The 12,766-nt window shown below is 34.9% G+C and overlaps 1 long non-coding RNA gene across 5 annotated transcripts in view; it reads left to right on the plus strand.

The window, feature by feature from the left end:
• The first annotated feature begins 897 nt into the window (after positions 1 to 897).
• The window catches only part of LOC112037815 (uncharacterized), a 36,406-nt gene continuing 24,537 nt past the window's right edge, over positions 898 to 12,766 (plus strand). For 2 of the 5 annotated variants that reach the window (XR_010627212.1, XR_010627213.1), the window contains exons 1-4: positions 898 to 1,833; positions 1,916 to 2,651; positions 2,739 to 2,815; positions 3,083 to 3,151. This is a non-coding gene — a long non-coding RNA (uncharacterized LOC112037815). The remainder of the gene's footprint in view (positions 1,834 to 1,915; positions 2,652 to 2,738; positions 2,816 to 3,082; positions 3,152 to 12,766) is intronic. The other 3 variants (XR_010627211.1, XR_010627215.1, XR_010627214.1) reach the window with 2 other exon arrangements.

Here is a 12,766-nt window from a genome sequence, read left to right on the forward strand (position 1 = left end):
TTTTTTTTTTTTTTTTTTTTTTTTTTTTTTTTTTTTTTTTTTTTTTTTTTTTTTCTCTCCTTTAAGCTGAAAAAGCTTACACAAAATCTTAAAACTGAACTGAAAAGGTTTTGGGTTAGACTTAATAATGGAACTAAATAAATAAGAGGTGAGCTAGATTAATTATACAGATTTATTATATGATGATAGTAGAAGTAAATAAATAAGTAGTGGATTGGATTTATTATAGGGTGATAGTGGAAGAAAATAAATAAGTAGTGAATTGTATTTATAAGGCTAAAAATTGTAAAAATCATTTTAAAATTGTAGGACAAATTATATATATTTTAAAAATGACGTGGCAGCTGATGTAGCGCAATATGAGAGCAGCAACATTAAACGCCACGCTTCAGCTTTTAGTAATATATAGATTTGATTACAAGGATAAGGTAATTGATAAGAAATTTGTTTAATACGGGTCACAATATATTGTTGGTTCTTACACTTTAACCAGTGAGTGATTTTAGTCCTCAGTAAACTTAAATTGTTCGCATCATACGTTAATCTCGACATAGTCAAACTAAGAATTGACATATCATCTCTACAACAGACATGTTAGCTAGGAAATAGAAGTAATTATTTAAAATTTATTAAGGACTAAAAGCAATCCCATTAAATTTTATAAATCAAAATCAATCGTGGGTTAAAATTTAGAGAACAACAATGTATTTTGACATAAAATAAAACTCAACTTGTAATACGTAAGTCCTTGTTATAGAATTATTTTATCCAAGGTCTTGTTAGGAGAAATTGGAGGTACATCTCTTCATAATAATTAATTGCAACAGGATTTCACTCACAATGTTTTTTTGTTTATCATAATAAAAGATTGTCAGGGATGTATGGCCAACCTTTTTTTTTTTTTTTTGTGAGAATCAAGATCGTGAAATTTATTGAATCAAAACTTTATCATGGGTTACAAAAGGAGAAATGTCTTCAGACATCTCCTCCAGCCAAAACTAAGGTTCCAACAAACCTTTTCTTTTATCGCTAAATGTTGAGCTATTGAATTCCCAGTCCGTCTTACATGAGAAAAATAAATAAGCTTGAAGTCTTTTGCGGCTATCCACGAGTCTTCAATCACATGATCACACCTCACCAGACAGCAACCTTCAGAGTTTAGAAAATTAATAATCACAGCCGAATCTCCATCAACCTCAGCCTCAATAGTGCCAATTGCCAGAGCAAAATTAATGTCCCTTCTACACGCCAACCTCTTCAGCTGTAAAAGGAATAGGGATATTCTCTGACATACATAGCACCAACGATCTCACCACAACTATTGCGGATGACAACACCCAGACCAGCAACAAAGATGTCCTTGAACAAAGCTCCATCAAAATTAATTCTGTATGGGACATGCAATCTGGGGATGAGGAGGAGTTCGAATGTGTACCTCATGAAATTCTCAAAGAAGCTCCACAGCCGAAGTAAAAAAACTTCAGGTTGGTGGGGGAGGTTTGTTTAGGCGATGAGCATTCCGTCGATACCATAGACTCAGAATACAACCATTGCAAAAAGCTCAGCATCAAGAGAGTCAGGGAGACTAAGAATACCAACTCAGAGTTACGTCTCAGAATACAACAACGCAATTTCCCTCTTTCTCTATCTTTTTCGCGCCAAGAGATCCAATCCTCACAGCCAAACAGACATCTTCACATTTCCCAGTAATTCCATTTTCCATTTCCAGTCCCAAGCTTCTTCCTTTTTCCAGCACACAAGCAATGGGATCAAAACCCTTCCTCCAAATCCACACTCCTTCGAAACCCTATTCTCCTCAATCCAATCCCACGGGTAAATTTAAACAGAGTCTTTTTCAGATCACTTCCTAAATTTTTCCAATTTCTCGTTTCTCACATTTCTAAGCTATTTTCAGGATTTCACCAAATCGACTTCACTGTTCCGATTTCGAAGCCGTGTACGGACTCTCTCAAACATTTTGTTCGAAGATCTCGATCGGCGATTCAAGCAGCTCTTCGTCTTCGATCGAAATCAGGTACGGAAGTGTGGGCCAGCTAATTTTGATTCTTAGGTGCTGTTTGGTTGTTTTGAAATTGTTAAGAGTTTGATCCGAATTTGCTGTGGGAGAAAGTTAGGGCATTGCTTTTGATTGTGAAGGTTTTGGTTTCGAGGGAGAGATAGAGAGAGAAAATGAGAGTTAGGAAAGTTGTGTGAAAATGCTGCTAATAGTTTAGTGATAGTGAGGCTTAAAATTTTACTTTTTTTTTTTTAATGCTAATAGTACCTCTCATTTCACCTTCGTTTTGATCACATTTGCATGTAATTCAACCTTGTAGGAAGCAAAGTGGGTCTCACCTTTAGTCCATGGGAGTAGAGAACTCGGAATAAAAAAAACATTAGACACTGTTGCATTCCAGGGGAGGGTTTCATATATTTTGGAAGTCAAGTCTATATCAACCTACGTTTTTTTTTTTTTTTTTTTAAAAGGCCCACTTGCGCACCGACCTTTTTAAAAAAGAGAGTTAACAAACTAGTTATTGACTTAGACTGAAAATGGAAGTTGACAGAGTCCGAGGCATAGAAAGGTGTTCATTTATTTTAAGTAGCAATTGCATGATAAGAGCTTCACGGACTGCAATTTTCCAAAATCTGTAAGTTCACACTTACTTCTAAATCATTTTTTTTTCCCTCATTGATGCATATTTATTTTTTGATTCAAGATTTACTTGTATACTTAGATTAACTTCCATGGATACAAGTAACCCATCTTCTTCAAGCCATCAATGGAAATACCACGTCTTTCTAAGTTTCAGAGGTGAGGACATTTGCAAGAGTTTTACAGACCATCTACACACTGCTTTGAAACAAGAGGGCGTCATCACTTTTAGAGATAAGGAAAATCTCGAGAGAGGAAAACCTATTTCACTTGAGCTTTTAAAAGCAATAGAAGAATCATTGTTTACTATTGTCATTCTCTCAAGAAACTATGCATCCTCAACATGGTGTTTGAATGAACTTGTAAAGATCATGGAATGCAGAGAAAAGATAGGGCTAATAGTTTTGCCCATTTTTTATGATGTAGATCCATTTACACTTGGAAATCTACTTTGACAGAAGTGGCCAATCTCGCGGGATTTTCTTTACAGGATAGGTAAATTATTTCCACTAAATATATTAAAGCATGGTTTAATTGACATATACTGGATTTGTTTTGTAACTTGTAGTTAGGATGTGATTCTAATGCATTTGACATGATAGCAACAACATCCTTTTCTGGTTGTATAATGATTTCTTTGACATGAATACTTGATATAATAATGTTACACAAAGGGGCAGTTGTTTCTTCTTCTTTCTTTTTTTTTTCTTTTTTTTTTTTTTGGGTAAAGAGGGGCAGCTGTTTCAGATGTGGGATTACCTTGACATGTATTGTTATTGTAACTATAATAATATAACCGTAAGTCTTTGATTGTTGTTCATTACCATCTTCTTTTATTTGTGGGATTACCATTTTTATGTAGGAGTTATTGTATCTCCTTAAGTTTTCAATGTGAGATTCATTCAAATTTAAAATAGTTTACAAAAAAATTTCACATTGACTCAAATTCCATAAAACAAATTTTCATTCTCTACAACAACTGTACCACCTTAATGAAGCTTGATACAAATAAGATAACTAACTTTTATAAAGTAAGCTAGTGTGGGCTTGCGTTAAACAATCTGTTTACTTACTAAATGATATCTTCTCTTGAATTGGATTAGGTTAAAAACTAGAGCTTTGATGCTAGTTTGTTGTAATTCTAGATACAAAAAATAGACTACAATATCCATACAAGGCAATGATACTTCATGTAAGTCAGAAAACTCCATGTCTATACCTTTGTATAACACTGACTAAAATCTATCAAATATAGATCACAATCACATGATTTACAACTACAAATGACATTCACAAACTCTAAATAGTGCTATTATACTTAAAACAAGAAACAAATGTCCAATTCACACAATGATTTTTTTTTAATCCCAAATATATCATGAATATTTCAGCGTTCAAAGAAACTCACACTACACATGTTTGTATATTTCAAATAGAATGTCTTTCAATCTTGTTATTCCTCCATATGGGTTGATCACCTCGATCTTAAGTTCCTATTGAACCAAAGGTATAAGCTATCAAACCTTAATATCATTGTTTGTATGTATGGCTCTAACTGTAACTCATTACTCTATTTGTTGTGATATGGGACAACTACTCGTGTAGGAATTATTGCATTTAATTAGTTCTCTACTTCTCTGTGAGAATTTGCAAGGATTTGAGGGTTATTCATAAGAGTGTATTATGGGTGGTTCACTCATATTACTTGATTTCTCTTCTTTGCAGGCATGAGTTAGAATTTATCCAAGATATTGTGAAAATGATATTAAATAAGTTAAGTTATGCATTCCTGAAAGGTACCAAAGATTTAGTAGGAATAGATTCTCGAGTGGAGGACCTATTGCCTCTTTTAGCTATAGGATCAAATGATGTTCGCATTATTGGGGTTTGGGGGATGGGGGGAATTGGAAAGACAACTCTTGCTAGAATTGTTTATCAAAAGTTTTTTGAGGAATTTGAAGATTGTAGTTTTATCACTAACATTAACATTAGTGAAGAATCTAAAAAATATGGTATACCTCACCAACAAGATGTTAATGATAAAGTTCTTATGATCAAGAATAGGTTATATAACAAAAGGATTCTTCTTGTTCTTGATGATGTACATCAATTCAATCAATTAGAAAAGTTGGCTAGGAAGCCTAATTGGTTTGGTCCAGGCAATAGAGTTATCATCACAACGAGAGATAAGCATTTGTTGACAAGGCTAAAGGTATATGGAATATACGAGGCTAAAGGATTGAGTAATGATGATGCTCTTCAGCTTTTAGTTTGAATGCTTTTAGCAACGATCATCCGGCCAAAGATTATCTAGAGTGGTGGAAAGAGATATTCTAGCAGTTTTTGAGGAGTTCTATCTTCACAGTAAGTTTGAGAAATCTTTGAACGCTACTTTCATAGCATTAATTCCTAAGAAGAATGATGCATCCGATATTCGAGATCTCAGGCCTATCAGCTTGGTGGGGAGCTTTTACAAGATCTTGTCTAAGGTTTTGGCAAATCGTTTGAAGCTGGTTTTAGACCAACTTATTTCTGAGTCTCAGAACAGTTTTGTGGGAGGTAGACAGATTCTTGACTCAGTCCTTATTGCTAATGAGTGCCTTGATAGTCGTGTGAAGAGCAAGAAGCCGGGGGTTATTTGTAAGCTTGATATTGAGAAAGCTTATGATCACGTGAATTGGGGGGCTCTTCTAGATCTTTTGAAGAGAATGGGCTTTGGGGAGAAGTGGTGTAGATGGATTCGTACTTGCATATCAACTGTCCAGTTCTCTATTTTGGTTAATGGGACCCCAGCTGACTTTTTTAAGAGCACGAGGGGTCTGAGACAAGGGGACCCGTTATCCCCTATGTTGTTTTTGGTTATTATGGAGGTTTTAAGCAGGATGTTGAAAAGAGTTGAAGGAGCTGGCTTGATCAGGGGCTTTAAGGCTGAAGGTAGACGGGGGGAAGGGGAATGTATCTCGCACCTTTTGTTTGCGGATGATACTATTCTGTTTTGTGATGCTGAAGTGGAGCAGATCCTGCATATTCGAATGCTTCTCCTTTGTTTTCAGGCTGTGACAGGTTTGAAGGTTAATGTCTCCAAGAGCGCGATGGTTCCAGTAGGGGAGGTTAATAATTTGCATGTTTTGGCAGAGATTCTGGGCTGTAGGATTGGGGCTTTGCCTATGACATATCTTGGTATGCCGTTGGGGGCTTCCCACAAGTCCCCCTCTATTTGGAATCCTATCTTGGAAAAAATTAAGCGAAAGTTGGCTGGGTGGAAGAAGCTGTACTTGTCTAAAGGTGGAAGACTGACGTTGCTTAAGAGTACATTAGCTAGCCTCCCTACTTATTATTTATCTCTTTTTACCATCCCTTCTCATGTGGCTAAGAAGATTGAGAAGATGCAAAGAAAAAAAAAAAAAAAAAAAAAAAAAGAATTTACAAACATTATACAATTGTACTTACCCAATAGGTAAAATATACAAATTTTGAGTTATTATTATTTTTTTATTATATGTTACTATATTTCTATTAGAAGTTATGAGATATTATATTGGAAAACAGTGCACTTTACTTCAATCAGGCACATGCTTGCGCTTTGCACCTAGGCTCCAAGAGGCCTATGTGCTTAAGTGCGCTTGGCACTTTTGTTCATGAGCTCACCATTTGTTCCATGTGACTAAAAAATTTAGACATGTTCTCTAAACCTCCTGTTTAGTTCCTGTCTGATCAAATGAATATTATTCTTATTTTAAATTTTGCAGTAAGATTTTTGAACCTAGGTCTGTATATGCTAATTAGATACATATTTATTCCTTTTTAAGTTTTTATAGTAGGTAGGCCCAATAAGAAGAGATCAACTATAGTAAGAGACAATATCTTTACAGTGGTCCTTTCTCTTTTTCAACCCTTTTCAACCAACTATTATTTATTATATACGCTGCATGTGGATACAAGGAATTACAATTTTCTTTTTCTCAAACACAAATGGCCCAATTGATTTCTTTGACTATGCTTCCCCATTATAAATTAACTAGGAACTAAATAGTTAATTGATCATTTCACTTCTCTTCGTGCCATTTTTATTTGGGACTCAAAGTCTATGGGGTTGGAGAAAATACAGGAATAAAAAGGTTCCAACAAAGCTTGATTAGGGTTGATGATTAACAATGCGTAATATACAAGCATACATACCGTTGGTGCCTTTGCATTCTTTTCCAACCAAATTATGCAAAAAATATCTAGGGAGGCACAAAAGATTTAGGTGGAGTTTATTATCATCTTAAATGCAGAGTTTTCTGTCAGACATCAGATTTAGACACTTCTCTCAATTTCTTCTCTACTGATACATTTTTCAACAACCATTGGATTACTAGAAGTTTCTTTGAGATGCATCTTAGTTCCCAATACTGTGAGAGGCTGAAGAAATTATAAGATCCACATGGTGGATAAGTGATGTGGTTCACCATTCTACTAAAAAACTGCCACTTGTTTAAAATTGTTAAGTGAGTTTTAATACTCGCTCTTTCTATAATAAGCTTCGTTGTCCCTCATCTATTATCTTTCCTTGGAAAGGTGTTTGGAAGGTTAAGGCTCCTTCGCGCGTCTCTTTCTTCGTTTGGAGTGCTGCTTGGGAGAAGATTCTTACTGGGGATAATCTGCAGGGTAGAGGCTTTGATTTTGTTGACTGGTGCATTATGTGTCGTTGTAATGGGGAATCGGTAAACCATCTACTTCTCCATTGCGACAAAGCTTATCAGCTGTGGAGCTGGGTTTTCAGATCTTTTGGGATCAACTGGGTTTTGCCATGCTCAGTTGCAGATACTCTTTTTGGTTGGTGGAACTGGCTGGGAAAGCACTCTTCTAGTGTTTGGAATTTAGTTCCTCCGTGCCTAATGTGGTGTATTTGGAGGGAACGAAACTGGCGCACTTTCGAGGACTTGGACAAATCCGATGACCAGCTGCTCGCTTTTTTTACTGGTTCCCTTTTTGATTGGTCTAGGGCCTGGGGACTCACCTCTAGTGATTCTCTCCCTATGTTCCTAAATTCCCTTCTTTGTACTTAGTTTTCTCTCTAGTGTATTTGTTGTTTTTTCTTGTTTGTTTCCCTCTCTGTATTCTTTTTCTGCCTTATGTTGTTTGCATGAGGTAGCCTCTTGATGCGACAAAGCTTATCAGCTGTGGAGCTGGGTTTTCAGATCTTTTGGGATCAACTGGGTTTTGCCATGCTCGGTTGCAGATACTCTTTTTGGTTGGTGGAACTGGCTGGGAAAGCACTCTTCTAGTGTTTGGAATTTAGTTCCTCCGTGCCTAATGTGGTGTATTTGGAGGGAACGAAACTGGCGCACTTTCGAGGACTTGGACAAATCCGATGACCAGCTGCTCGCTTTTTTTACTGGTTCCCTTTTTGATTGGTCTAGGGCCTGGGGACTCACCTCTAGTGATTCTCTCCCTATGTTCCTAAATTCCATTCTTTGTACTTAGTTTTCTCTCTAGTGTATTTGTTGTTTTTTCTTGTTTGTTTCCCTCTCTGTATTCTTTTTCTGCCTTATGTTGTTTGCATGAGGTAGCCTCTTGAATATACTTCTCTCTTACTTATCAAAAAAAAAAAAATGAAGAATAAAGACTATGTAGTGAAAATACTTGAGTGTCTTGGCCTTCACCCTGACACTGGATAAGGATTCTCATTGAAAAGTCTCTCTTAAAAGAATGTGAAAATAAACTTTGGATGCATGAATTAATACAAATAATGGGTCAAGACATAGTTCGTCGAGATTTTCCTCAAGAACCTAGAAAGTGGAGCAAATTGTGGTTATATGAAGACGTTCACAATGTTTTGATGAAAAATATGGTAAGAGATCATTTATAGAACTCGAGCATGCACCTTATCATGTTATTCAACAAAGTTAAAATTTGAATAACTCTAGTATTCATATATCTAGCACACACCCATCTTTTTTTCTTGATTATTAGGGAGCAGAAGCTATTAAAGGCCTAGTCCTAGATCTTCATATGGTGACTAAATTGGGTGAACTGCATAAATCCAAAGAGGCATATGGAACCCTAATGCCTTTTCAAAGATGCCCAACCTTGAATTGCTTATAATTTATGGTGTTCACCTTCTGCATGGCCCTAAAGAACTTCCTAATGGCTTAAGATTTCTTGATTGGATTGAGTATCCTTCAAAATCTTTGCCATTAAGTTTTCAACCGGATAAGCTTGTTGAACTTCACATGTGTCATAGCAAAGTTGAACAACTTTGGAAAGGAAAAAAGGTCAGATTGTTATTTAATACTCGTGTACAACTTTGTTTTTTTTATTTTTAATAAATTGCAAGGTTTGTGGAACCTAATTATTCTACCCTTTTTTTGGGATTTTAATAGTACTTGGACAAATTAAAGTTCATCGAGTTGAACAATTCCTTAAGCCTCATTGAAACCCTTGACTTTACCGGAATTCCCAATCTTGAGAAATTAGTTGTTAAAGGTTGTATAAGATTAATTAAGGTTCACCCATCTGTTGTGGTTCATAAAAGGCTTACTCTTCTTAATCTAGAAGGTTGCCAAAATCTTAGTAGTCTTTCAAAAAAGTTTGAAATGGAGTCTCTTGAGATTCTTAATCTTTCTAATTGTTCCAAAATTAAGAGAATTCCAGAATTTATGGGAAACATGGAACGCTTGTCAAAACTTCACTTAGATGGCACTACTATTACGAAACTTCCCTCTTCAGTCGAGCATTTGACTAACCTTGCTACATTACATTTAAGGGATTGCAAAAATCTTGTGTGTCTTCCTAGCAACATTTGTAACTTCAAGTTGCTTAAAAAACTCAATGTGGCTGGATGCTCAAAACTTGACAATCTGCCAGAGAACTTGTGGAATGTTGTAAGTCTAGAAGAGCTTGATTTGAGTGGGATTGCTTTAAGAAAGCCGCCTGTCTCGATTGTTTGTTTAAGAAATCTCAAAGTACTGTCTCTTATGGGTTATAAACTGCCACTGCCTAGAAGATACCCAAATCCTGTGAATTTGTTATTGCCTTACTGTCTCAAAGTACTGTCTCTTATGGGTTGTAAACTGCCATTGCCTAGAAGAAACCCAAATCCTGTGAGCTTGTTACTGCCTTACTTGCCAAATTTGTGCTCTTTAAAGAGATTGAATCTAAGTAATTGTGATTTTTAGACAATCCCTAATGATATTGGTTGCTTATCCTCTTTAGAAGATTTAAATCTAAGTGAAAATAGTTTTGATTGCCTTTCTAAAAGCATCATTCGACTATCTAAATTGAAGACTATTCTTTTGAAGAATTGCACAAGACTACGTTCATTGCCACAACTTCCATCCAGCACCAGTAGTGTTTTTGCAGAAGGTTGTACCTTATTGGAAATATTACCAAAAACATTAATACCAGACGAATCAAACTCATTATTTCTTTATCTCTTCGATTGTTTTGAATTGGCTGACAATCAAGGGAGCATGTTCTTTGAAATGCTATATAAAGCTACTTAGGTCTCTCTCTCTCTCTCTCTCTCTCTCTCTCTATATATATATATATAGATATAGGTATTTATGTATGTGTGTATAGTTAAATTATAAATGTCATTGTTTGTATGTTGTAGGGAATCTACAAGGAACCTAAAGAGGCAACCATTAGTACTTTTATTCCTGGGAGTGAAATTATGGAATGGTTTAGCCATCGAAGTATGGGGAATATAGTAAAAGCACAAGTTACTCCTTGGAAACAAAATATGAATATACAAGTGCCTACTCATTCTTGTAATAAGTGGATGGGAATGGCTGTTTGTGCTGTTTTTTCACCCCTCGATCTTTATCCTAAAAATTACAGTTTCTTTGAAAATTGTCATATTATTTGTTACATTGAAGTTGGTGTAGGAGAGCTGGCAAAATTTAGCATTAACTATGTTCAGATTTCATCACATCACCTTTGGCTACTCTATTTTTGCCCTGAATTTTGTGATGAGAATGCGAGAGCAGTATTGAGTCAAATTGATGAGAATGAATCCATTCAATTGGAAGTTAGATTTCAATTTTCTAGGGAGTCAAACTTGGAATTTGAGTAATGTGGGTTTCAAATGGTATACGAGCAAGACATGGATGATATCAGAGCAAGACATGGATGATATCAAAGAACTGGCTCAACCAAGCAACATTAGTTGCATCACTTCTTATGGTTGAAACTTTGAATCTTTGGGTTTACTAAAAGCCCTTCAAGTTCATTGAGAAAAAAAAAATAATAATAAAAAGAACGCTTTCTGAAAATCACCGACTATTTCGTCAAGTTGTGACAAAAATGGTGTCCTAGACTTATCCAAGCTATAATATATTTCAGTAGTCTGTACTTGATTAATGATACTCTCTCTGTCCTTTCTTCTTCTTCAAACTCCCTATGGTTGAAACCCTCCTCCTCTCACTCTTTCTAATTCTTCCCTTCTTCTGCCAACGATCACTATGAATCGTCCCTTAAAAAAAGAAAAATAAAATATTACTACACAATTCAATTTATCAATGTAAAACTCAAATTTGAACTTCCAATTTCAAAAACTTTGGGTTGCTTTTGGAAGGATTCTAATTCTTAGCATGCTATTTTTGAGATTTAAATCTGTCCGTGTATATAAATCATATCATTTGAGTTTTGACTTTGATTCTATTCTTCTGCCTGCAAATGTGGACATTTTTTCTCAAATCTATGCCCATTCCTTTCAGCTACTCTTTTCAAAAAGTAAATAGAGAGCTTACGGCAAAGTTTAACAGAAGGCTAAGATAAAAACACTCATTTGTTGTTTGGTGAGAACTCAGCAAGATTAGTGGGAAAACTTTTTCAAAAGCTAAGAACAACGAATAGAAATCAGTACCTTTTGATAGTTCCTCATTGCATGTTAAGAGGGGCAATCCCATCACCCTCAAAGTGTTTGACAAAATGCCTGAGCCAAACTAAAAAAGGGCCTCCTGTATATATATTTATGTTCTAATCATTTGAACTTGACTATATATGTGTTCCTATTTCAATTAATTTGGTGTCACTTTCCATGTGTTGATAACAAATTAATAAAAATTTCCATGGTTGAACTGTTAATTATTAACCTCTCTTATGGACTAATAAGAACTGTGTATTTGTGTTTGATAAAATGTATGAAAGAAATTCCAATAGCTTATGTGTGCAAATAAACATTGGAGTTGATTTTTATAAACATAACATACAACATATTTAATATATCAAAACTGATGATCCAAATTCTATCATTGACTACAGGAATCATATATAGTTGTGATATGTTTTGCTTTTATATGTGAGCCATCTCTGAGAAATTAAAGGGCTTCATTATGTATGCATTTGATTAGGTGTGCTATTAAGCCTTCTTGCATGACAGTGGATTAGCAATAGAAATTTTGTTCTCTTAGTAGTACTTGAGGACTTATGTATGATAAGTACTTTGCAAGGAACTACTGATATGCAATCTGAGGGGATCTTTGGTTTACTACATAGGTTACTCTTGCAATTTGAGATGACTTTGTTTTCATTTTTTGTTTATAGGTGATGTATGATTAGTATTTGGGGTGTAACAGTTCATATTTTCCTATTTTAATTCCTTAAGGGAACTCTAATTCTTCAGAGTATAGCAGCTTAAGCTGATTGTTGTGTTGTGGCTGGAATTGTTTTTTGGATTTTAGTTGGCTCGTGTGGTCGGTGAGAAATTTTTGGGACTGTTTGGTTTTATAAGAAATTGTTTGGGATTTGGGGTGTAAGGTATTTCAAAGAACTAGCAAATATTAAGGATAAAGAAGTTTTTGATATTGATTTACAGATTGAGATTAAACATGCCAGCAGGTTTTATTGCTAATAATAAGGTCCCACAGAATATTCAAAAGTGAAAATGGCAAAATTTTATTTATTTTGTTTCCTGGGTGTAACACCAATTGTCCAATGCCTCATGCATGACTTAATTGAGAATCTTCTTTTTCCTCCTTAAAAAGAGTTTGTCTTTTCATCTGTTTTTTTTTTTTTTTTTTTTTTTTTTTTTTTTGTTTTTTTTGTTTTTGGGTTTTTTTTTAGGTTCTTTTTCTTTTTTTTTCTTGTGTTTTTTTTTTTTTTATTTTTCTTTTTTTTTTT

The sequence above is a fragment of the Quercus suber genome, unplaced genomic scaffold (genome assembly GCF_002906115.3).
Source record: "Quercus suber isolate HL8 unplaced genomic scaffold, Cork oak 2.0 scaffold_1036, whole genome shotgun sequence".
Classification (NCBI taxonomy): Eukaryota; Viridiplantae; Streptophyta; class Magnoliopsida; order Fagales; family Fagaceae; genus Quercus; species Quercus suber.